Below are 24,389 nucleotides of genomic sequence, written 5' to 3'. Positions count from 1 at the left end.
TAGGACTCCTACTTAAGACTCTTACTTCTAACCAACTCCTAATAGGACTCCTACTCAAGACTCCTATTCCCTTACAACTCCTAATTCTTCTCTAAGAAAAAACCTCCTACATGAATGCCCCTCTAAATTAGGACTCTCCTAGCTAGAGTCCTAACAGAATGTCCCTCTCAATTAGGACTCTCCTAGCTAGAGTCCTAACAGTTTTACATGAATGTCCCTCTCAATTAGGACTCTCCAAGCTAGAGTCCTAACACAGAAGGCTTTAAGTCGTGGATTCGGGCATCGGGCCAAGAAGAGTGGGAATTGCGCTAAGAATATCGGAGTTACGGAGTCAACTAGCCGATTGGGCAATAGGCCGCAAGAGAGGACAATGCGCCGAAGAATCGGACGAAACGTCGAGGGACCAATGACATGTCGGACAAATTGGTTAATTGCTTAAGAATAATTGTCTCGATCGAAGTTTTGTTGTACATGTGCATGATTAACTACGATGAAAGTAAGACATGCAGTAGGGGTTGTGTCGGAGTTAAGACTATAATCACGGTGGGAGTTCGAGAGTTCGACGGAAGTCCGGATGGTTGTCGGATGTTCTGTGGGAACAAATCCGAGAAGGCCAAGAGCTTGCCAAAAGAAGCTCGTCGGAACTCGTCAAGTGGATCACGCAAGTCTACGAGTTTGTCGGAAGTCCGCAGGAGCATCACAGAGGGTTCATCGGATGATCGACGGAAGTTCGTCGGAAGTTCGTCGGAAGAAGCGATTGACGCACCGGAGCAAGTTGCAGTAAATGTCTTAAGAAAAATCATAGTTAGCACGATGATTAAGTTAGAAATGGGAGGTGATCCCATTGACTTAATCTTGAGGCAATTGGGCCCTTAATAGACCCAAATTGGGCCGAATGGATCAGCCCATTCGGACCCAGATTTCTTAGCCAGAGGTGGTACCGCTTGGGTCGGGGCTCAGTCTCCGAGCTCTGGCTGGGCGGTGCAACCACCTTTGATAGAGGTGCAACCGCCTGAGCTCGGTCTTCGAGTTCTAGCCGGGCGGTGCAACCGCCCTAGTCAAGCAGTGGCACAGCTTGAGCTCGGTCTCCGACCTCTGGCAGGAGGTGCAACCGCCCCTGATAGGAGGTGGCACCGCCCAGAGGCTCAGTCTTCGAGCTCTGCCAGGCGGTGCAACCGCCCCAGTCAAGCAGTGCAACAGCCAGACCCCGGAATTTCGGGAATTGATAGTTTTGAGCTCGGAATTTAAACTGGGTTGGAGCCTATAAATACCCCACCCTTTCAGCAATGAAAGGGCAACAAAAAAACACCGAAATCCTGATCTTACTCTATGATTTTTAGAGCTCAAAAGTGTTGTATGAGTTAGAAGTTCTCCTCCCTCTGTTCTTCCAAGTTCTGATCTTTCAAGAGATGGGAGAAAATTCTATAAGGGTTGTCTCCTAAGCCCATCAAAAGGAGTGAAACTGTAAAAGTGTGGTTGGCCTTCGCCTATTGAAGGAAGGCCTCTAGTGGACGTTGGTGATCTCGTCGGTGGAGTAAGCCAGAAGTGGATGTAGGTTAAGATTGACCGAGCCACTCTAAAATCGCGGTGCTCTCTAGTTTGCACTTATTTTGAGCATATTATCTTTACTGCAAACCTCCTCAATAGCTTACTGCCTTCTGCACATTTACGATCATGTTTCAAAGTTCAGTATTTTCCGAATCGGTGTTTAGACGTAAATCAGTTTTATCGTACAAATATCATATTTCAGTTTGTGCTTACATTCTGATTTCCATCATTACTATAAACTGCCTTTATAGATTCGCTTTAACTGCATCTTGCTTGATCGCAAGTTAAAGTGATTTACAAATCGGCTTTTCTACCGAAATCGCTCTTATCGTACGAACGCAGTTTTAATCATCGAAAGTTTTCCACTGCACTAATTCACCCCCCCCCCCTCTTAGTGCTCTTGATCCTAACAAACAGAAATGTAAACCGATTTATAGTGGTTCGGTCGTCGTGACCTACATCCACTCCACTGATTCCTCTTTCATCGAGGTCACCGGCATCCACTAATGATCTTCCTTCAATGGACAAAGATCAACTACCCTTACAACTCGATTCTCCTTTTGATAGGTTTAGGAGAGAACCTTTACAACCCCCTTCACTCCTCTCTTAAACAAGACTAACACTTATGTTTTGAGAGGAGTTCATACGAAATTACAGTAGCATTTTCTTTTCTTTTTTGCTCTCAGTTGTGTGTGTGTTAACTAGGGATGAGAGGGGTATTTATATGCCTCAATTGGATTCAAACTTAGAGCCTAAAAGAGTCCCATCATGAGTTTCCCGGGTCCTGGCGGTACCACCACCTGACATAGTCATGGAGACTATGCTACGATGGTGGCACTTGTTGAGTCACTGTTTGGGCCTTTTACTTGGCTCAACATAACCCAAACTTGGCCTAATTGACCCTTAATTAAGTTGGCTCAATTCCAACTCAATTATATGCTAACTACGAATTTTAAGATATTTACTAAGCTAAATAAGTCCGTAAGTCTAGGTTTCTTCTGGCGAGCTTTCAGCGATCTTTCGGTGAACTTCCGACGATCTCTCAACTGTTGGAAAATCTTGGGAGGCGACATCATATGCATAACAAAAGAACAAAAACCAAAATCCCCTCTTCCCAAAGAGATGTTAGTCGTCGTGTGAAGATTGGTGCGAAAAAATCCGCGAAACTTAAAACTACGTATAGTAAAGATTATGTTACTTAGGGAGATCGTATATCCCTGAATCTTTACGAATCTCTAGGAGAGAGTGAAGGAGGTCAAGCACCCTCCTTTCTAGTGATGATCTACACAGCAAAGCTGTCACGCCCCCCGAATTATCACATTCAGGAAGTGTGACCCTGTCTAAAATCAATAATATTATAATTCATCATCAATTCAATCCAGGATCCAATCTAACAATTTAAGGATACTAAGAATCATTCAAAAATTAATATTCACAATTCATAAACATGTACGTTATATAAATCATAATCCACTTCACTCAAAGATTCACAAAATCCAAAGGCAACTCAACTAAACATCAACCACAACACAAATCCATAATCGTAGAAGTATATACAATCACAAAAAGATAATTATTTACCATGAGTTCTTATCCTTATACAACTTAAACTTATCATTCCATACACATGAGCGGTCCTTTAAACTTTTACAACACATAAGTATCAACAGATCCTTAACATTACATCAGAAGTAAAGTATACTATACAACAAAAATCTATCATCCAACAAAGATTAGCTAAAAAATCTTCTAGCCTTTCATTGCTTTAACCCAATTCTAGCTTTTCAGTGCGTGACAAGCTACTCTGAAAAATTTATATAGCAACGGGGTGAGCATAAAGAGCTCAGCAAGTGTCTAACATGTTGAATCTCGGATTTTGATGATGAAACTAATTGATTATGTTTAGATGTTTAAAAGCATTTTGAGTGATGCAGGTCTACTCGATCAGGATTAGACAGTTAACGCAGGAGGAATTGACGTTGCGCCGGAGGAGATCACATTAGGATATTGGATGGCAGAAGGCTTCGGACGTCGGGCATCGGGCCAAGAGCAGAATTGCGCCAAGGATATCGGGGTTGCGGAGGTCAACCGCCGATTGGGCAACAAGCCGCAAGAGAGGACGATGCGCCGAAGAATCGGACGAAGCGCCAACCAATGACGTGCCGGGCAACAGAATGTCAATTCGCTTTGTAATAATTGTCTAGATCGGAGTAGAGTTTTGGCTTGTTTGTGCAGGATTAACTACGATAACGATGAAGACATAAAGCGAAATAAAGTATTGGAGTCAAGCGCGAAGGATTTGTTGCGAGTTCGAGAGTTCGACGGAAGTCCGAAGGTTCGTCGGGAATGCTGCCGGAACTAGCTGTTAGGACTCTAGCTAAGAGAGTCCTAATTGAGAGGGACATTCTGTTAGGACTATAGCTAGGAGAGTCCTAATTGAGAGGGACATTATGTTAGGACTCTAGCTAGGAGAGTCCTAATTGAGAGGGACATTCTGTTAGGACTCTAGCTAGGAGAGTCCTAATTGAGAGGGAGTCCTAATTGAGAGGGACATTCTGTTAGGAGGTTTTTTCTTAGAGAAGAATTAGGAGTTGTAAGGGAATAGGAGTCTTGAGTAGGAGTCCTATTAGGAGTTAGGGTTTAGAAACCCTATAAATAGCCATGTATTCCTTCTCTTTCAAAAGCAAAATATGAATCTTTTCTGCAGCCTTTGAGCAGCAACTTGGAGGGAGGAACCCCTATAGAGTTCCAAGGAGGCCGATCCCCTAAAGAGATCAACCCCAAGTTTAGAATCTGCAAGGGTTCTAACACCTAGTATCAGAGCAGCGTTCTTGGCATCTCGCTGCCCTTCCACTGCCATCCATCAACCTTCCACAACTGCCCAAAGCAATTCACACAATTGCTTAAGAGATCGTTGCCAAATTTCCGCCATCATCTCCACCACCGCGGATCATCCCGTGAATTGCAACAGCAAACTTTCACGGATTTCTATCATACCTATACATCCCTTTAACCCGTCAACAAAAGAGAGATCTTAATATCACAGATTTGGAGTCATATACTATGGCATCTGAGGAGGCAATCAATGCAAAATTTGAAGCCTTTGAGGCACGAATGGAGGATAAGATTCGAACTCTCCTTATCGAATTCAGTTTGGGCCGACCACCAAGCCCGAAGAAATCACATCAAGGAGAGAGCTCTAACCAATCACATCATGCCCAAAGAGATGACTTCCAAGAGAGGGTAGGCTCAATGACAGACCCCAACTATTCGCGCATGAGAGTGGACTGCCCTAGATGGGAAGAAGGAGACCCAATTGGTTGGATCTTGCCCGCAGAGCGATATTTTCGATACCATAAAACTGCGGATGCATCCATGGTGGAAATTGTAGCTATACATCTTGAAGGGGATGCCATACAATGGTTTGAATGGTTTGAACACACTTATGGAGTCCTTTCATGGCGACAATTCAAAGAAGGACTACTGATCCGCTTCGGACCAACTTATTACGAGAACATTGACGGACAACTAGCAAAGATCCGACAAACCTCCACCATTCAGGAGTACCAGACCAGGTTTGAAAGGTTATCTAATCAAACTCGTGATTGGTCTGAAAAACAATTATTGGGGACCTTTATTGAGGGCTTAAAGCCAAAGATCCGGGGAGAAGTTAAGGCGCGACAACCTTACACGTTTATGGCAGCCATCTCTTTCGCACGACTACAAGAGGAGCGATTGAACCATGAAGCCCGGAGGACTAGGATCACTCCATGACCTACAATACTAAAGCCCTCAGCCCCCCCTACTATCAACCGAGTCCCTGCACCGAAAAGGTTAACAAGAGAAGAACTTTGGGAGCGATCTGCGAAGGGGTTATGTTGGCATTGCGACGAGCCGTGGAGCCGCGAGCATCGTTGTAAAAAAGGTAGACTTCTTATGATTGAACATCTAGAAGAGAGCCATGAACATGAAGAAAAAGATATGGAAGAAGAGCCACAGCTGACCGACATTACGGTACACGCACTAGCTGGCTACTCAAATCCGCAAACGATGAAAGTTGGAGGCCTTCTCAAACAACAGTCGATCACTGTTCTCATCGACACGGGTAGCACTAATAACTTCCTAAATAGTAAGGTTGCTGCTCGGATGACACTGCATATTGAAGGTTGCAGCAAGTTCGATGTAAAGGTTGCCGACGGCAGAATCCTAAAGTGCGACCAAAGATGCCCGCAGGTGAAACTATTACTGCAAGACCAAGAAATTATCACCGATTTCTTCCTCCTACCAATCGATGACTATGAGGTAGTGCTTGGTATAGAATGGCTGACTACACTAGGTGATGTCTCTTGGAACTTTTCTAAATTAATTATGAAATTCTACTGTAAGGGCAAACAGATCATCCTACGCGGGAAGCGCGGAAGCAACGTTACCACTGTTTCGACCCAACTAATGGAGAAAGTTTTGCACAAGGTAAATAGTGGCTTTTTGATGCATCTCCAGCCACAACAAGAAGAGAAGAAAATAGAAATTGAAGATCAAAATCTTGCCCAATTGCTTACTGAATTTGCTATCATATTTGCTGAACCGCGCGGTCTTCCTCCTTCTCGGCAACATGACCATCGAATTCCAATCCTTCCGGGCAAGCCACCAGCGAACACTCGACCGTACCGATATCCTCACCTCCAGAAAGATGAAATTGAAAAGATCGTAAGGGAGATGCTTGAAACAGGGGTGATTCGGCCAAGTTGCAGCCCCTATTCCTCACCGGTGCTACTTGTACGCAAGAAGGACGGAACTTGGCGGATGTGCATCGACTACCGAGCTTTAAATGACATCACCGTCAAGGACAAGTACCCAATACTAGTGGTGGATGAACTTCTTGATGAATTAAAAGGAGCTCGAGTCTTCACAAAGTTGGACCTCCGATCCGGTTACCACCAAATTCGGGTATGTGACGATGACATTCCAAAAACTACATTTCGCACATATAATGGCCATTATGAATTCTTGGAAATGCCTTTTGGACTCACTAATGCTCCTTCAACCTTTCAAAGTCTCATGAACGATATTTTTCGAAGCGTTCTTCGTAAATTTGTGCTGGTATTTTTCGATGATATTCTCGTTTACAGCCCTTCTCTTGAGACTCACTTTCAGCATTTACGGATTGTTTTGACGATCCTTCGGGAGAATACTCTTTTTGTAAAGCAACCAAAGTGCAGCTTTCTCCAGCAAAAAGTAGAGTACCTTGGGCATATAATATCAGAAGAAGGAGTGGCGGTAGACCCAACAAAAATTGAGGCAATGCAAGGCTGGCCGAAACCTACAAACGTGAAATTACTGCGGGGGTTCCTTGGGCTAACGGGCTACTACCGAAGATTTGTTAAGGACTATGGGAAGATTAGTGCACCACTCACTTCTTTACTGAAAAAAGATGCTTTCCAATGGTTGGACAAAGCAGCCATTAGTCCATGAAAATGACGCTGGTGCTTGCGCTACCAGATTTCAATAGACCCTTCATCATTGAGGCCGACGCATCTAGAGTCGGAATTGAAGCCGTTCTCATGCAAAATGGTTGACCACTCGCATACACTAGCAAGGCATTATCTCCCTCCCATCAAAACATGTCAGTATATGATAAGGAGATGCTTGCCATTGTACACGCAGTAATAAGGTGGAGACCCTACATGATCGGCCGGCGATTTCAAATTAAAACTGACCATAAAAGCCTCAAGTACTTTTTGGAGCAAAAGATATCATCCCCTGAGCAGTAAAAATGGGTAACCAAACTTCTTGGATTTGATTATGAAATTATTTACAAAAAGGGGAAAGAAAACGTTGTTGCAGATGCACTCTCACGGCTACCTGAACAAGCTAAGGTTTTAGCCATCTCCCTTCCTACCACCGGTCTCCTCGAGGATATTAGGGAAGAATGGAAGAAGGATCTAGAGATCAGCAACATCATAAAAAAATTGGAGGAGGATCCAAGTGCAATAGCCCACTACACTTGGGATTCGAGGGATCTACGCTACAAAGGTCGCATTATGCTTATACTTGACTCCCCTTACATCACAATCATTTTGCATGAAATGCACTCCATACCTTTAGCAGGGCACTCTGGATTCCTAAGAACCTACAAAAGAGTGAAGTAAAATTTTTATTGGAGAGGGATGAAAAAAATTATTGCTGAATATGTGGCACAATGTGATGTATGTCAACAGCACAAGGGTGAAACTGTGGCAAATCCAGGGAAGCTACAACCACTGCCCATACCAGACTCAGTGTGGACTGACATCTCCATGGACTTCATTGAAGGGCTGCCATCTTCCAAAGGTAAAAGCACGATTCTCGTGGTGGTTGATCGACTTACGAAATATGCTCATTTTTGTACTGTGAGAAATCCCTATACTGCTGCTAGTATTGCCCAGATTTTCATAGAAAATATTATTAAACTACATGGGATGCCAAGGTCCATCGTAAGTGATCGTGACAGGATCTTCACTAGTAAATTTTGGACCGAGTTATTTCAGTTACAAGGCACCAAACTCAAGATGAGCACAGCGTATCATCCACAAACTGACGGCCAAACATAGGTGGTAAATAGGTGCTTAGAGACGTACCTCCGGTGTTTTGCTAGCGACCGACCAAAAGAGTGGGCGAAATGGCTTCCCTAGGCCGAATGGTGGTATAATACTACATATCATTCATCTACAAAATGTGCCCCTTATGAAGCATTGTATGGTCGACCAGCCCCTGTGATTCCAAAGTATGTAATTGGCTCAGCCAAGGTAGATCAGGTTGACCAAGAATTGATTGATAGAGACAAACTCTTACAACTGTTAAAAGATAATCTCTCTACCGCTCAAGCCAGAATGAATCAGCAAGCCGACACACGACGAAGTGAAAGAGATTTTTCAGTAGGAGATTGGGTTTATCTTCGCCTACAACCATACAAGCAACTCTCTATCAACACTCGAGCCTCCATGAAGCTATCCCTATGTTTTTATGGGCCCTATCAAATCACATAGCGTATTGGAGCCGTGGCGTACAGACTTAAATTGCCTAAGGATGCCAAAATTCACCCTGTCTTCCACGTATCATGCCTAAAGCCCAAGTTGGGAGAACACGAGTCACCCCATATCCAACTGCCCAACACAATGGAGGATGGCGTTATACAAGCCCAACCACAAGCCATCCTCAATCGCAGGATCGTGATGCGTCGTCGACATCCCTCTACTGAAGTACTAGTGCATTGGAATAATCTACCACTTGAAGACGCCACATGGGAACCATATGAGGAGCTGAAGACTCGGTTCCCTGAGTTCTTGAGGCCTTGAGGACAAGGCTGATTTGAAGAGGGTGGGTCTGTTAGGACTCTAGCTAGGAGAGTCCTAATTGAGAGGAACATTATGTTAGGACTCTAGCTAGGAGAGTCCTAATTGAGAGGGACATTCTGTTAGGACTCTAGCTAGGAGAGTCCTAATTGAGAGGGAGTCCTAATTGAGATGGACATTCTGTTAGGAGGTTTTTTCTTAGAGAAGAATTAGGAGTTGTAAGTGAATAGGAGTCTTGAGTAGGAGTCCTATTAGGAGTTAGGGTTTAGAAACCCTATAAATAGCCATGTATTCCTTCTCTTTCAAAAGCAATAGATGAATCTTTTCTGCAGCCTTTGAGGAGCAAATTGGAGGGAGGAACCCCTATAGAGTTCCAAGGAGGCCGATCCCCTAAAGAGATCAACCCCAAGTTTAGAATCTGCAAGGGTTCTAACACTAGCCGAGAATGAGTAGGGAGCTTGCTGAAGGGTTTTTCGGAAGCTCGCCAGAAGGTTCGTTGGAAGTTCGCGGAGCTCGCCGAGAAAGATCGGAGCTTGCCGAAGAAGCTCGTTGGAACTCGCCAAGATCAAATCATGAAGTCTAGGAGCTTGCCGGGAGTCCGCAGAATGGTTTCCGAGAGTTTATCGGAAGACCGTCGGAAGTTCGTCTGAAGCTCGCCGGAAGAAGTCTTGACTTACGAACTTTGTAATAGCTTAGAAAATGTCTTTAAATTCGTAGTTAGCATGTTAATTAGGGTTAGGATTAGGTGTTAATCCTATAACCCAAGTAAGGGCCAATTGGGCCCGAGTTCGGATTGGTTTGGGTCAAGTTTGGAGCCCAACTAGTGAGCTGAATTGGCCTAGGCGGTGGCACCACCTAGACTGGGTGGCACCGCCTAGCACCCGAGAACTGGGCGGTGGCACCGCTTGGCTGGGCGATGGCACCGCCAGTCCACTGTCAGTGTCAGAAACTGACAGGCGGTGGCACCGCCAGCATCGGGAACCAAAGGGAATTCAAATTTTGGAGCCAAAATTTGAATCCTCTTGAGGCCTATAAATACCCCTCAAATCTCAGCTGAGATAACAACCTTTTGAGAAGCTAGAAGTTGAGAAAAGCTTTAGGAAAAGTCTTATTTTCAATAGCTTGAGTGTTCACCTCCTTTCCTTTCATTGAAATCTTTGTAAAAAGGGTGAACCACTTGTAAGAGGTTGTAAGAGTGGTGTAAGAAGGAGGTTGATCTTCGCCTAGTAAAGGAAGATCGTTAGTGGATGCCGGTGGCCTCGACGAAAGAGGAATCAGAGGAGTGGATGTAGGTCACGATTGACCGAACCACTATAAACTACCCGTCTTCTTTGGTTTGCATTTACTTCCTGCTATTACCTTACTGCAAACCACTTCAATAGCTTACTGCCTTCAAGTTAAAACACAATCAAAACGGTTTCAAACGAAAAGTTACTTTTATCGTACGAAGTTTCCAAAAGTGTTTAAATCGTCGAAAGTTTATCATACATTACCGTTGCACTAATTCACCCCCCCTCTTTTAGTGCTGCTCCGGTCCTAACAATTGGTATCAGAGCACGGTATTTCTCATTTCGGATTTACACCCGAGAGAAATGGCTATTCATGGCTTTCAAGAGGGTTTATCGGTTTTTCATCCACCGTTGTTTAACGGATTGTACTACACTTATTGGAAATGGTTTTCAACTTCCCTCTAAACCGATGAACGAATGGTCGGATTTGGAGAAGAAGTATTTTTCTTTAAACGCAAAGGCTACGAATGCCTTATTTTGCGCTTTGGACAAAAATGAGTTCAATCAGATTTCTACGTGCGAAATGGCTTTTGATATTTGGCGAACACTTAAAATCACGCATGAGGGAGCTAGTAGAGTCAAAGACTCAAAAGTTAACATTTTATTACATGATTTTGAGCTTTTTCGAATGCAACCAAGCGAGACTATAGGCGACATGTACACCCGTTTCACGGATGTCATCAATAATCTAAGAGTTCTTGGTAAATCTTTTTCGAATTTTGATCTCATAAGCAAGATCTTAAGATCCCTTCCAAAAAGGTGGGATCCTAAAATAACCACAATACAAGAAACAAAAGATTTAAATATTTTTTCACTTGAAGAACTAGTTGGTTCGTTGATAACATATGAAATGATGCACAATACACATGATGAACAAAATCACCTTCCAAAGAACAGGAAGGATTTGGAACTCCGAACAAATGAATACCACTTGAGCGATGACTCAAGTGATGAGGACAATGATGAACTTGAACTTCGAACACTAAATTTTAATAAGTTTATTAAACAAAAATCTAAAATAAACAATGAACTTGAACGGAGGAAGAGGCCAAAGAAGAGGAAGGCAACCAAGGATAAATCAAGAACTTCCAAAGGTGAAACGGCGAATTGGGCTTTGACGGGCTTCGACTACAAGGTAAGTAACTCAACTCTCTTGAATTATTTTGAAATTACTTAAAGCCCTTCATGAGTGCTTAATTTAGATAGTAGGAATAGGAAATAAAAATTTGTTTTTCAAAAATTATATCATGTTTTTCTTTGTAGCATCTTTAAAAAATTAAAAAAAAAATTGATCATGAAAAGTATATTGCAAAGGTTTCATGCATGTTATGTTTTGAAATGTTGAATGATGTATGCAACATTATGGATGATAGTTATATGATATGTGATAATGCTTAGGATTACTCCATGCATGTGTATTTTGATGATTTTATGTCATGCATGAGTTTTTGAAGTAAATGTTGATTTGATACTCTCATTTTGGATTAACATGTTTTTGGTTTAATCATTTTTATGACGAATTAAGATGACATTCTCACGATATATTAAGATGACATAGTGCATGTACATATATGTATGAATTTCTTGATAGTCTTTTGATGATAGATGTGATATCATGATGTTTTCTTTTTGATGTGTTTGGTCTTGATGGCTTTATGACAAAACTTATGTTTTGATTTTAAATGATGATACATGTTTTCACAAAAAGACTTGAATACCCTCACATGAAATCAATTGTATGAAATGGAAATGAATTTTATATCCTATTGAGATTAATGAATTTAGTTTACCAATCTTGTGAATCTCATGAAAATAAACATGATGAATATTTTGAAAACAAATGAGTGTATCATGCATTTGGTCTTAATGATTTCTCTAGAACATACTTTTTGAAATCATACTTGATAATGAATATCAAGATATTAAAATGATGTTATCATGGAATCATGCTTGATAATTTATTTTACGAAATTTACCTTTCTATCTTGAATGTTGACATTTTTTTTTAAAGCAAAGGCATGCTTATAAGAAGCAAATCACATGAATAGAAATTTATAAAAATGAAATGTAATCCTTTATCTTATTGATTTTTCAATAAATCTATGCTTGTCATATATGAATTTATTGAATGTAATTTTGAGGATGATTTCAGATTTGACAAATGCTTGATTCGTATTTACGACATAAGATACATTTTAAATATGAATCATGCTTCAATCATGTTAAATGCTTCAATCATTTTCTATCTCTAGAGTTCTCGATTTTGATGAAATACAAGTGATAAATTCATTTATGATATCTTGTAAATCACTTGAATTATGAATGCGTTTTATTTTGTGATGTGTTAAAAGAATCACTTAAAAAGAAAATGCTTTTCCCATCTTATCGAGATTAATGATTTCATGATATTGTTTGAATCTCGAAATTGATTTTGATGAAATAGTAATAAGATGTTATGAATCTCAAAAATGATAATTTGATTATGATTTTTTTTGTGTAACTTGTCTTTTGATTTCTCAGAATTCAATGAAGTGTTATATTGATATCTTGATACTTGGAATATTTTAAAATGTGATCTTGATAAGAATGTTTCAAGTTGCTCTTTGTGCTATATCTTTTCAAATGAATCTTGATCGTGAACTTGTTAAGAAGAATTTTAATGAACCATTGAATCATATCTTTGGTATTCATGAATTGATCCTTATTGATATATTTCATGAATTCTTTGCATATTTAGCTTGTTGAATTGTTGAAATTTTTAGCCATTGAGTCCTCCCTATCTTTTTGACTTTGATAAAGGGGAGAAGGTTTTTGCTAGCTTGTGCATTGAAAATGAAAGTAAACTTCCTAGCATGCTAAGGAAGTAAAACTTGCAAGCTTGCACTTCTCAAAAAGAGAAGAAAGATCTTGCCTATCGAAAGAAGCAAAAAGTGCAAAACTTCGAAAACTTACAACAAAATTGCTCTTGCCATGCTTTGTATCAAAAATAGGTTGATATCCTTAAAAGCATCGCATTAAATTTTTTAGTATCGCAAATTGAAATTTTTGAGACTATTATCATATCATGTTTAACAATTGATGTCTTTCATGACATGATTTCTTTGCATTTTTGTCTTGTATATATCATGTGATGATTGAAAAGACATTCCTTATGTACATGGTAGGCCCTTCTCAATAAACTACCTACAATAGACAATATGAAAAGAAGAGGTATCTATCATGTTAACCGATGCTCCCTTTGTATGCAATAAGAAGAAACTGTTGACCGCCTCTATTTTGCTTGTGATTATACAAAATGGATATGGAAGGAGATTCTCCAGCGATTTGAACTCAATAGACTGCCGCAACCAAACTTGCACCAAGAACTAGGCAACCTCATGCAATGTTTCTCAAGAAAAGTGCCTCTCACACAATTGGCAAAAGTTGCTTTCAGATGCGCTATTTGGTGGATGTGGAAGGAGAGATATAACAGAATCTTTGAATGTCAACACACAAACAATGCTCAACTCTTGAAAGAGATTATTAGAGACTCAAGATCCTGTATGGAGCAAGACCTCAAAACGGAGCACTTTACCCAAAGAGAAAAAGATATTTTTATCAAATTTAATTTTATTATTAGCTAAAGATCTTGGGAATGATGCCAAATTATGTACCCACAAGTTGTTTTGATATATCTGGATAAATATTTTCTACGTTGACTATAATTAGGAGTTATAGTCTACAGCATGTGTAGTCATAACTATCGCATTCGCACTCTATGAGTTACTTAGCTTTGTCTATGACTTGTATAGATAAAGCTATTTGTAGAAACTTTACACATAATCAATTTACTTTTACTTACCAAAAAAAAAAAAAAGTGATGATTGAAATATTGATTGATGCAAATTAATAATTTATGTAAAAGTCTAAATCATTGGTTCCTCTCCTTCTTTTCGGCAATGACATAGGGGGAGAAAGATTGCTAGCTCAAGGCAAATGCTGGCTAGCTTGTACTCTTCCCTTCTTTTCGATAAAAACAAAGGGGAGAATGCTTTTGCTAGTTAGAACATGCAAAGAAAAGCAAAGTGCAATCTTGCACAAGAAGCAAGTGTTGAATTGCCATGATTGAACTTAAGAATCTTACTATGCTTTTGTGCTTATATGTTGTGATGAAAATCTAGCTTCATGTTACAAAAACTTGAATATCTTTTAAAATAGCCAGAGCTACTTCTCCTTTTTGTTGATGTCATAGGGGGAGAAGTATATTGATGACTTCATGCATTGAATTGAATATTTTATATATATTTGCATGATGGTTTAAATGTTTTTCATAACATGTGATGAATGTTACTTGGATTTGGGATAATCCAAGTGTTCTATCAATGGCATATTGATAGGGGGAGTTTAGTTAAACTCCGGGGAGTTAAGGTTAACTCCATTAGTCATCAATTAGTTGTCATCATCAAAAAGGGGAAGATTGTTGAATCTCGAATTTTGATGATGAAACTAATTGATTGTGTTTAGATGTTTAAAAGCATTTTGAGTGATGCAGGTCTACTCGATCAGGATTAGACAGTTAATGCAGGAGGAATTGACGTTGCGCCGGAGGAGATCACGTTAGGATATTGGATGGCAGAAGGCTTCGGACGTCGGGCATCGGGCCAAGAGCAGAATTGCGCTGAGGATATCGGGGTTGCGGAGGTCAACTGCCGATTGGGCAACAAGCCGCAAGAGAGGACGATGCGCCGAAGAATCATACGAAGCGCCAACCAATGACGTGCCGGGCAACAGAATGTCAATTCGCTTTGTAATAATTGTCTAGATCGGAGTAGAGTTTTGGCTTGTTTGTGCAGGATTAACTACGATAACGATGAAGACATAAAGCAAAATAAAGTATCAGAGTGAAGCGCGAAGGATTTGTTGCGAGTTCGAGAGTTCGACGGAAGTCCGAAGGTTCGTCGGGAATGCTGCCGGAACTAGCCGAGAATGAGTAGGGAGCTTGCCGAAGGGTTTTTCGGAAGCTCGCCAGAAGGTTCGTTGGAAGTTCGCGGAGCTCACCGAGAAAGATCGGAGCTTGCCGAAGAAGCTCGTTGGAACTCGCCAAGATCAAATCGTGAAGTCTAGGAGCTTGCCGGGAGTCCGCATAATGGTTTCCGAGAGTTTATCGGAAGACCGTTGGAAGTTCGTCGGAAGCTCGCCGGAAGAAGTCTTGACTTACGGACTTTGTAATAGCTTAGAAAATGTCTTTAAATTCATAGTTAGCACGTTAATTAGGGTTACGATTAGGTGTTAATCCTATAACCCAAGTAGGGGCCAATTGGGCCCGAGTTCGGACTGGTTTGGGCCAAGTTTGGAGCTCAACCAGTGAGCTGAATTGGCCTAGGCGGTGGCACCGCCCAACACCCGAGAACTGGGCGGTGGCACCGCTAGTCTACTGTCAGTGTCAGAAACTGACAGGCGGTGGCACCGCCAGCATCGGGAACCAACGAGAATTCAAATTTTGGAGCCCAAATTTGAATCCTCTTGAGGCCTATAAATACCCCTCAAATCTCAGCTGAGATAACAACCTTTTGAGAAGCTAGAAGTTGAGAAAAGTTTTAGGAAAAGTCTTGTTTTCAATAGCTTGAGTGTTCACCTCGTTTCCTTTCATTGAAATCTTTGTTAAAGGGTGAACCACTTTTAAGAGGTTGTAAGAGGGGTGCAAGAAGGAGTTTGATCTTCGCCTAGTAAAGGAAGATCGTTAGTGGATACCGGTGGCCTCGACGGAAGAGGAATCGGAGGAGTGGATGTAGGTCACGATTGACCGAACCACTATAAACTACCGTCTTCTCTGGTTTGCATTTACTTCCTACTATTACCGTACTGCAAACCCCTTCAATAGCTTACTACCTTCAAGTTAAAACGCAATCGAAACGGTTTCAAACGAAAAGTTGCTTTTATCGTACGAAGTTTCCGAAAGTGTTTAAATCGTCGAAAGTTTATCATACATTACCGTTGCACTAATTCACCCCCCCCCCCCCCTCTTAGTGCTGCTCCGGTCCTAACATAACATATCCATGGCGATAGGAGAAGTTCAAGCAGGCTTAGTATTAAGATACAAAAGTAGAAACACAAGTGTTCATTTGAAGTCATCTTATTTGATATAAAATCACAAAGGTTTGCCTTATTCAAAAACAGGCATTAGACATAACAATATGAGAAAGGAAATTGGTGCATTTCATTGGAAAAAGAAGCATTTAGGCATGTATCAAATGACACATGAAGCATTTAGGTGCATATCAAAGGCATAAGAGTGTTTGGGGGCATGATAATAACAAACGAAACACTTCAAAGTATAACAAGTGAACCGAATAATAAACACAAGCTTGTATGACATTTTTGATGTAGCATGCATTCCATTTTTTAACCAAAGCATAATATGAACTTATGCAAAGCTTTGGATATCATATCAATAAATATAGAGGGTGCTATGGGATCACATACATAATGTGATTCATCCATTTCTGGATGACTACCAAGCATAAGCCTCCCACGTCTGGGAGCTCCATCCACCCACGTTTGAGTGAAGTCAATAGGGCCGGCAAAGCAATCGCGGGCTCTAAGTATAACTCCCTTTACCATTTCTGGCAAAGGTTCACAATATCCCACAAGACACCAGAGTACAAAAAGGGTAGTATGTATAATAACATTGGCACATATCAGAAGCACATGCGGAACAACGAAGATATGCATGTGCCTTTATCAAACAAGGTAATGCAAACAAAGCATTACATAATAAATTTCAGATATATAACAACTTCAGGATGAACAATACAAGAATTTCAAAGGACTAGTATAACGCTCAATTGAAGAAGAATTTAGCAAAAATCAAATTTCCAATAGGATAAAAATTGAATAGGCAAAACCCAACAAAGTTTTCAATTCTGATAGAATTTGAATGGTACATTTCTTGAATTGTTTGAGTGACCAAGCATGCTCCAAACCACTAAAAATAGATGCCATTGGAAATCTGTATCAATCTATTTTCGGATAAACTCAGATTTATAATTTTTTGAGTTCTTAACAGGAAGTTACAACAAATAGAGTAAAGGAAGGTCAGAATTGATCATCCCTATTTTACAGACTTGATAGAATCAATTTAAACAGATGTTTCAGAAGGCAAACATACTTCAAAATTTCTAAATTATATGTCAAAAGAAAGATATGCGAATCTAGTTTCCAAATAACTAAGTTTTGCATAATTCAGAATTTTTACTAGAGAGTTATGAGCAATTTAGTAATAAAAGGTCAGAATTGATCATCTCTGTTTTCCAGAATTGATAGAGTCAATTTAAACAGATGTTTCAGAAGTCCAACGTACTTCAAAATTACTAAATTATATGTCAAAAGAAAGATATGTAAATCTAGTTTCAAAAGAACCAAGTTTTGCATAATTCAGAATTTTCGCTAGAGAGTTATGAGCAATTTAGTAATAGAAGGTCAGAAATTTCAGTCCCTATTTTGCAGAATTTGTAGGGTTAATTGAAACAGAAGTCTTAGTAGGCATTTAAACTTCAAATCATTCAGTCTCAGTGTCAAAATAAAGATATTTGAGTCTACTTTCAAATGGATTAGGCTTTGTCTAAATCAGAGTTTAGTGCTAAAAGTTTTTTTTTTTGGTAAGTAAAAGTAAATTGATTATGTGTAAAGTTTCTACAAATAGCTTTATCTATACAAGTCATAGACAAAGCCAAGTAACTCATAAAGTGTGAATGCAATAGTTATGACTACACATGCTGTAGACTATAACTCCTAATTATAGTCAACATAGAAAATATTTATCTAGATATATCAAAACTACCTGTGGGTACATAATTTGGCATCATTCCCAAGATCTTTAGCTAATAGCAAAATTAAATTTGATAAAAATATCTTTTTCTCTTAGGGTAAAGTGCTCCGTTTTGAGATCTTGCTAAAAGTTAGATCCAAAATAATGTATAGAAGTTAGATTACCGAAAATTTCAGATTCATGGCTTTGTATCAAAAGGAAAGAAAGGTTTGATACTAAGCTGAAATCTTTTTTTTTTTTATAAGTAAAAGTAAATTGATTATGTGTAAAGTTTCTACAAATAGTTTTGTCTATACAAGTCATAGACAAAGTCAGGTAACTCATTGAGTACACATGTGGTAGTTATGACTACACATACTGTACACTTTAACTCCTAACTGTAGCGAACATGTTAAGATGTGCCAAGACTACTAGTGGTTACAACATTTAACATCATTGCCAAGATCTTTAGCTAATAGTAAAATTGAATTTGACAAAAATATCTCTTTCTCTTCGTGTAAAGTGGTCCATTTTGAGATTGTGCTCCATGCATAATCTTGAGTCTCTAATAATCTCTGTCAAGAGCTGAACATTGTTTGTGTGTTGACACTCAAAGATTCTGCTACATCTCTCCTTCCATATCCACCAAATTGCACATCTGAAAGTAACCTTTGCCAATTGTGTAAGAGGTCCTTTTCTTGAGAAACTTTGTATGAGGTCGCCTAATTCTTGATGCAAGTTTGGTTGCGGCAGCCTATTGAGTTCAAATCGCTGGAGAATCTCCTTCCATATCTTCTTGTTGCAAACAAAGGGAGCATCGATTAACATGACATATACCTCTTCTCTTAATATTATCTATTGTAGGTAGTTTATTAAGAAGGCCCTACCATGTACATAGGGAATGTCTCTGTGATCCCGGTTTATCCCATGTCCAGCTGCTTGGGATCCACTTGTTATTTTTTTGCCTGATTTGATTCCAAACGGATGTGGCACTAAATTTACCATTGTCATGAGGCCAAATAAGTGTATATGAAGAGTTGTTCCTGATTGGAATAGCTTTGATAGTCGGCCAAAGTTATATCATTTCAGGAGAAATAGGATTAGGAAGACACCAGGTACCTTTAGCAATGAACTCAGAAACCTTCTAATCTTTGGGAGCCCTAAGGTCTTTTCGTATTCTGTCACCATATAATTGAAATATACTATTCCCATTTATCCAAGGATCGTACCATATATTAGTACTAGTTCCAGAAGAGATTGCATAAGAAATGTGTTTGATTAGCCAATTCCTTGCCTTTAAAATTCCTTTCCAAGCTGTAGAGTGATATGTTATTGTTGAAATTTTCCAAATTGATTCCTTTGAAAGATACCTAGCAGAAACTCATTGTGACCATAAGGAACATTTATTTTATAAAAGATCCCACAATTGTTGTACCAAACATGCTTTATTCTAATCTCTAATATTTCTCAAGTTCAGCCCCCCTTCATCTTTCGGTTTACAAATGTTGTCCCAATTTACCATATGCATTACCTTATCATTTGTACCATTCCAGAAGAAGTTCATTAATAGCCGTTCAATATCTTGGATAAATCCAACAGGCAGAAGAAAAGCATTAGACCAATATATAGAGTAAAAGTACAACACCGAACAGATGAGTTCAAGTCGTCCTGCTTTTGATAGAAGCCTATTTTTCTAGGAAGAAATTATATTCTTTATTTTTTGTAGGATAGGCTGACAGTGGGTTTTATGAATGCTAGTGGATATAAGTAGGAGACCCAGATAAGGAACTGGCAGACTTCCCTCATTAACCCCCAGAGTGTGTGTAATAAAGTCCTTGTCCTCAATGCAAGGACCCATATAGATTTTACTTTTCGCATGATTTAACTGAAGGCCAGAAACTATACCAAAGTCATTTAGAATAGTAGATAGGTTCCTCACTGAAGTTGGATCATTCTGGAGAAATATAAGTAAATCATCTGCAAATGTTATGTGTGATATGTGAATAGAACCAGCATTTGATACCTTAATACCGCTATTCAAGACTGCTTGTTCCAACATACAGCTAAGTCCTTCCATTGCAATAGTAAAGAGATATGGAGAAAGTAGATCGTCTTGTCGGATGCCATTCGTGCTCCCAAAAAAACCAATAGGTGAGCCATTAAAAAGTATCGAAAACTTTGGAGTTTCCAAGCAACTTTGAATCCAATTTACCCATTAAGCTGAAATCTTTTGAATTATGAAGTATTTGTTAGGATCGGAGCGGCACTAAGAGGGGGGGGGGGGGGGGGGGGGGGTGAATTAGTGCAGCGGATTAAAACTTCGGTTTTAGAAAAATCTTTCGTATGATAAGAACGGAACTTGAAAGACTTAACTTGAAAGCGTATTCTTGAAGTTGCGCAGCAAAGGTAATAAGGAACTAAAGCATTTAAGAAGGTTTGCAGTAATGTAAACAACAATAATGAAATACAAACCAGAGATTACGCCGATTTTAGAGTGGTTCGGTCAAATGACCTACATCCACTTGCGAGGCCTCTCTTCGATGAGGCTCCCACTAGCAAATCTCTTGAAATGGAAGGGTCAATACCCCTCTTACAATCTTTTACAAACAGCTCAACCTCTTATAAATTTTCAATAAGAAAGAAGGAGGAGAACTCTCTAGCAAATTGAAAACAAGACTTGCTAAGACTTTCTAAGACTTTTCTCTCAATCAAAATGCTTCTCAAAAGTTGTTATCTCAGCTGAGATTTGAGGGGTATTTATAGGCCTCAAGAGGATTCAAAATTTGGGCTCCAAAATTTGAATTCTCTTTGGGTTCCCGATACTGGCGGTGCCACCGCCCAGCCAAGTGGTGCCACCGCCCAGCGTTCGGGTGCTGGGAGGTGCAACCGCCCAGCCCAGGAGGTGTCACCGCCCAGCTCTCGGGTGCTGGGCGGTGCTACCGCCCAGCCAGGCGGTGCCACCGCCTGGCTCTCCGATTTCACTGGTTTGGCTTAATTTTAGCCCAAACCATATATGACTTTGGGCCCAGTTGGCCCCTAACCAGGATATAAGATTATCTCTTAATCCTAATCCTAATTACAAGTGAACTACATAACAAAAACACATCCTAAGCAAGCTTTCAACCGCGAACGTCGAGTCTTGTTTCGGCGAGCTTTCCGACGAGCTTCTTCCGACGGACTCCCATCAAGCTCCCGATCTTGTGATGACTTTAACGAGTAGCCGAGCCTTCTCGGTGATCTCCGTGAACCTCCGACGATCTCTTCGGCGAACTTTCGAAAATTCCGATAGGTTCTTGATTTCTTCTCGGTTGGTTCCGGTAGCATCTCCGACGATTCTTCGGACTCTTAAACGTCCATCGATCTTGACTCCGGTATTCTTGCTTTGTGTTTTCTGGTTATCGTAGTTAATCCTGCACACTTGACTCAATAATATGGATTAGATCAATTAACCCATCAATTGATTTCATCATCAAAATCCGAGATTCAACAATCTCCCCCTTTTTGATGATGACAATCAATTGATGACGGAGTTAAACATAACTCCCCCTATCTATATGCCATATTATGAGAAGATGAAAACACTTGAATTTCATCCATTGAATTCAAGCATAAACTGATAAGTTCTAACCGTAGAACTTATCGTTATTCTCATTAAGCAATAGTAAATGCGAAACTTCGATGAAAATCATAAGTCAAATGATATGGGACAATTTTTACTATGATAGGAGATAAAGATTTTCAACATGAATTTCATGATATCGATGTAAGGCATGCTTTCAATATTATCAATCAATCTTGTGATATTCTCAAGGATTTTGCAAGGCATATAAGACATTCATATCACACAAGCTTTTTCAATTCATATAAGTCATGCTATTAAAATGATATAAGTCATCACTTTTCTCCCCCTTTGTCATCAACAAAAAGAGAATGAGACTTGAAGCACATAATTTATCATACAAAGATTTTATCATTGATCATACATCACTCATCTATATTATCATTGATCATACAAAGATTTTATCATTCAAAATTAAGTATGCTAAAATATTTACGCAGAGTTCATCTTAAAGGAAAATTCAGCATTCATCCATATTATCAAATCTCTTCTTTTTATAAATAACAAAAATTGTAGATGTACAAAGAAGAGATTGGGATAAGAAAAAAATTTTAAGTAGTAACTCCAATAAGTCAAGATCATAATTCGAATACAAATCCATTTAAATTCAATTTGTCAACTTGAAACTCATAATCAAGCCATCAAAATCAATTTCGAGATTCAAAATATCATAAAATCATTAATCTTGATCAGATGGAAGCGGTGTTTGACTCAAGATAGGATAAGATAATTTAACAAGTCACCGAGGAACGGAGAGAGAATGAAAAACTTTACGGAAAATCCATTTAAACAAGTTTATTCTTAGGGACAATTTAACATACCTAATTCCCTTCTAATGAATTCAAATTGGTCTTCATTCAAAGCTTTTGTAAATATATCTGCTAATTGATGCTTTGTGTCAATGAATTCTAGAACAACATCATTGTTAAGGACATGATCGCGTATGAAATGATGCCTAACGTCGATGTGCTTAGTTCTAGAGTGCTGAATTGGATTTTTAGTAAGACATATGGCACTAGTATTATCACATTTTATGGGAATGTTTTTAAAGTGAATTCCATAGTCTTCTAATGTATTTTTCATCCAAATGACTTGTGCACAACATGCACTTGCAGCAATGTATTCGGCTTCCGCCGTAGATAGTGCAACTGAATTTTGTTTCTTGGAAGTCCAAGAAACAAGTGCATGTCCTAAAAATTGGCATGTTCCGGATGTACTTTTTCTATCTATCCTGCATCCGCCAAAATCGGCATCTGCATAAGCTATTAGATCGAATTTTTCAGATTTTGGATACCAAAATCCTAAATTTAGAGTTCCTTTAAGATACCTAAATATTCTTTTAACACTCTTTAGATGAGATAATTTAGGATTAGATTGAAACCTAGCGCAAAGTCCTACACTAAACATAATATCAGGTCTAGTCGCGGTGAGGTAGAGTAGACTACCTATCATTCCCCTATATGTTTTTTGATCGAAATTTTCACTATTTTCATCCATATCTAACTTAGTCGCAGTACTCATAGGGGTGTTTATTGCTTTTGAATTATCCATGTTAAATCGTTTTAACAATTCTAATGTATATTTGGATTGGTTAAGAAATATACCATCACTAAGTTGTTTGATTTGTAATCCTAAAAAGAAAGTTAATTCACCCATTAAACTCATTTCAAATTCATGACTCATACATTTGGCAAATGATTCACATAGTGATTCATCCGAAGAGCCAAAAATAATATCGTCAACATAAATTTGCACAATAAGAAAATTATTTTCAAAATGTTTAATAAACAATGTAGTATCAACCTTGCCTTTGGTAAAATTATTTAAAATAAGAAAGGAACTAAGCCTTTCATACCAAGCTCTAGGAGCTTGTTTCAAGCCATAGAGAGCTTTAGTCAATTTGAATATATGATTAGGAAGAAGAGAATTTTCAAATCCGGGAGATTGTTCGACATATACTTCTTCGAAAATAAAACCATTCAAGAAAGCACTTTTGACATCCATTTGAAATAGTTTAAAATTATTACTACTAGCATAGGCAAGGAGCATCCTTATGGCTTCTAATCGAGCCACGGGAGCGAAGGTTTCTTCGTAATCGATACCTTCTCTTGGTTGAAACCTTTGGCCACTAATCTAGCCTTGTTTCTAACCACGATACCATTTTCGTCTTGCTTGTTTCTAAAGACCCACTTAGTACCTATGACTAAGTGGTCACTTGGTCTAAGAACAAGCTTCCATACCTCATTCCTCTCAAATTGGTTCAATTCTTCTTGCATTGCAATGACCCAAAAATCATCTTTTAAGGCTTCGTCAATGCATTTAGTTCAATTTGAGAAAGGAAAGCGGCGTTAGCACAAAAATTTTTGAAAGAAGAACGAGTTTGAACCCCTTTTGTTGTATCTCCTATAATTAGCTCCTTTGGATGAGCATCTACATACTTCCATTCTTTGGGTAAAGAAATTTCGGAAGAAGATGCATTCAAATGGCTATTTTGAGGAGGGGGTTCGTTTAAATTCAAATTATCAAAACCAAGATCATCATCAAAATCATTTTTCTTTAAATCAGAAATTTCACTAAAAACTACATGAATAGACTCTTCTATTACTAAGGTCCTTTTGTTAAAGACACGAAAGGCCTTAGAAACGGAGGAGTAACCAAGAAAAATGTCTTCATCGGATTTAGCATCAAATTTACCTAGGGCATCCTTTTCATTTAAAATGAAGCATTTACAACCAAAAACTTTAAAATAAGAAATATTTGGTTTTTTGTTATTCCATAATTCATAGGGAGTTTTTGATAGAGATGGTCTTATTAGG

Source organism: Musa acuminata, chromosome BXJ1-10 (assembly GCF_036884655.1).
Source record: "Musa acuminata AAA Group cultivar baxijiao chromosome BXJ1-10, Cavendish_Baxijiao_AAA, whole genome shotgun sequence".
NCBI classification, from domain to species: domain Eukaryota; kingdom Viridiplantae; phylum Streptophyta; class Magnoliopsida; order Zingiberales; family Musaceae; genus Musa; species Musa acuminata.
The sequence above is the reverse complement of the archived record's forward strand: the minus strand, read 5'-3'. Positions refer to the sequence as shown.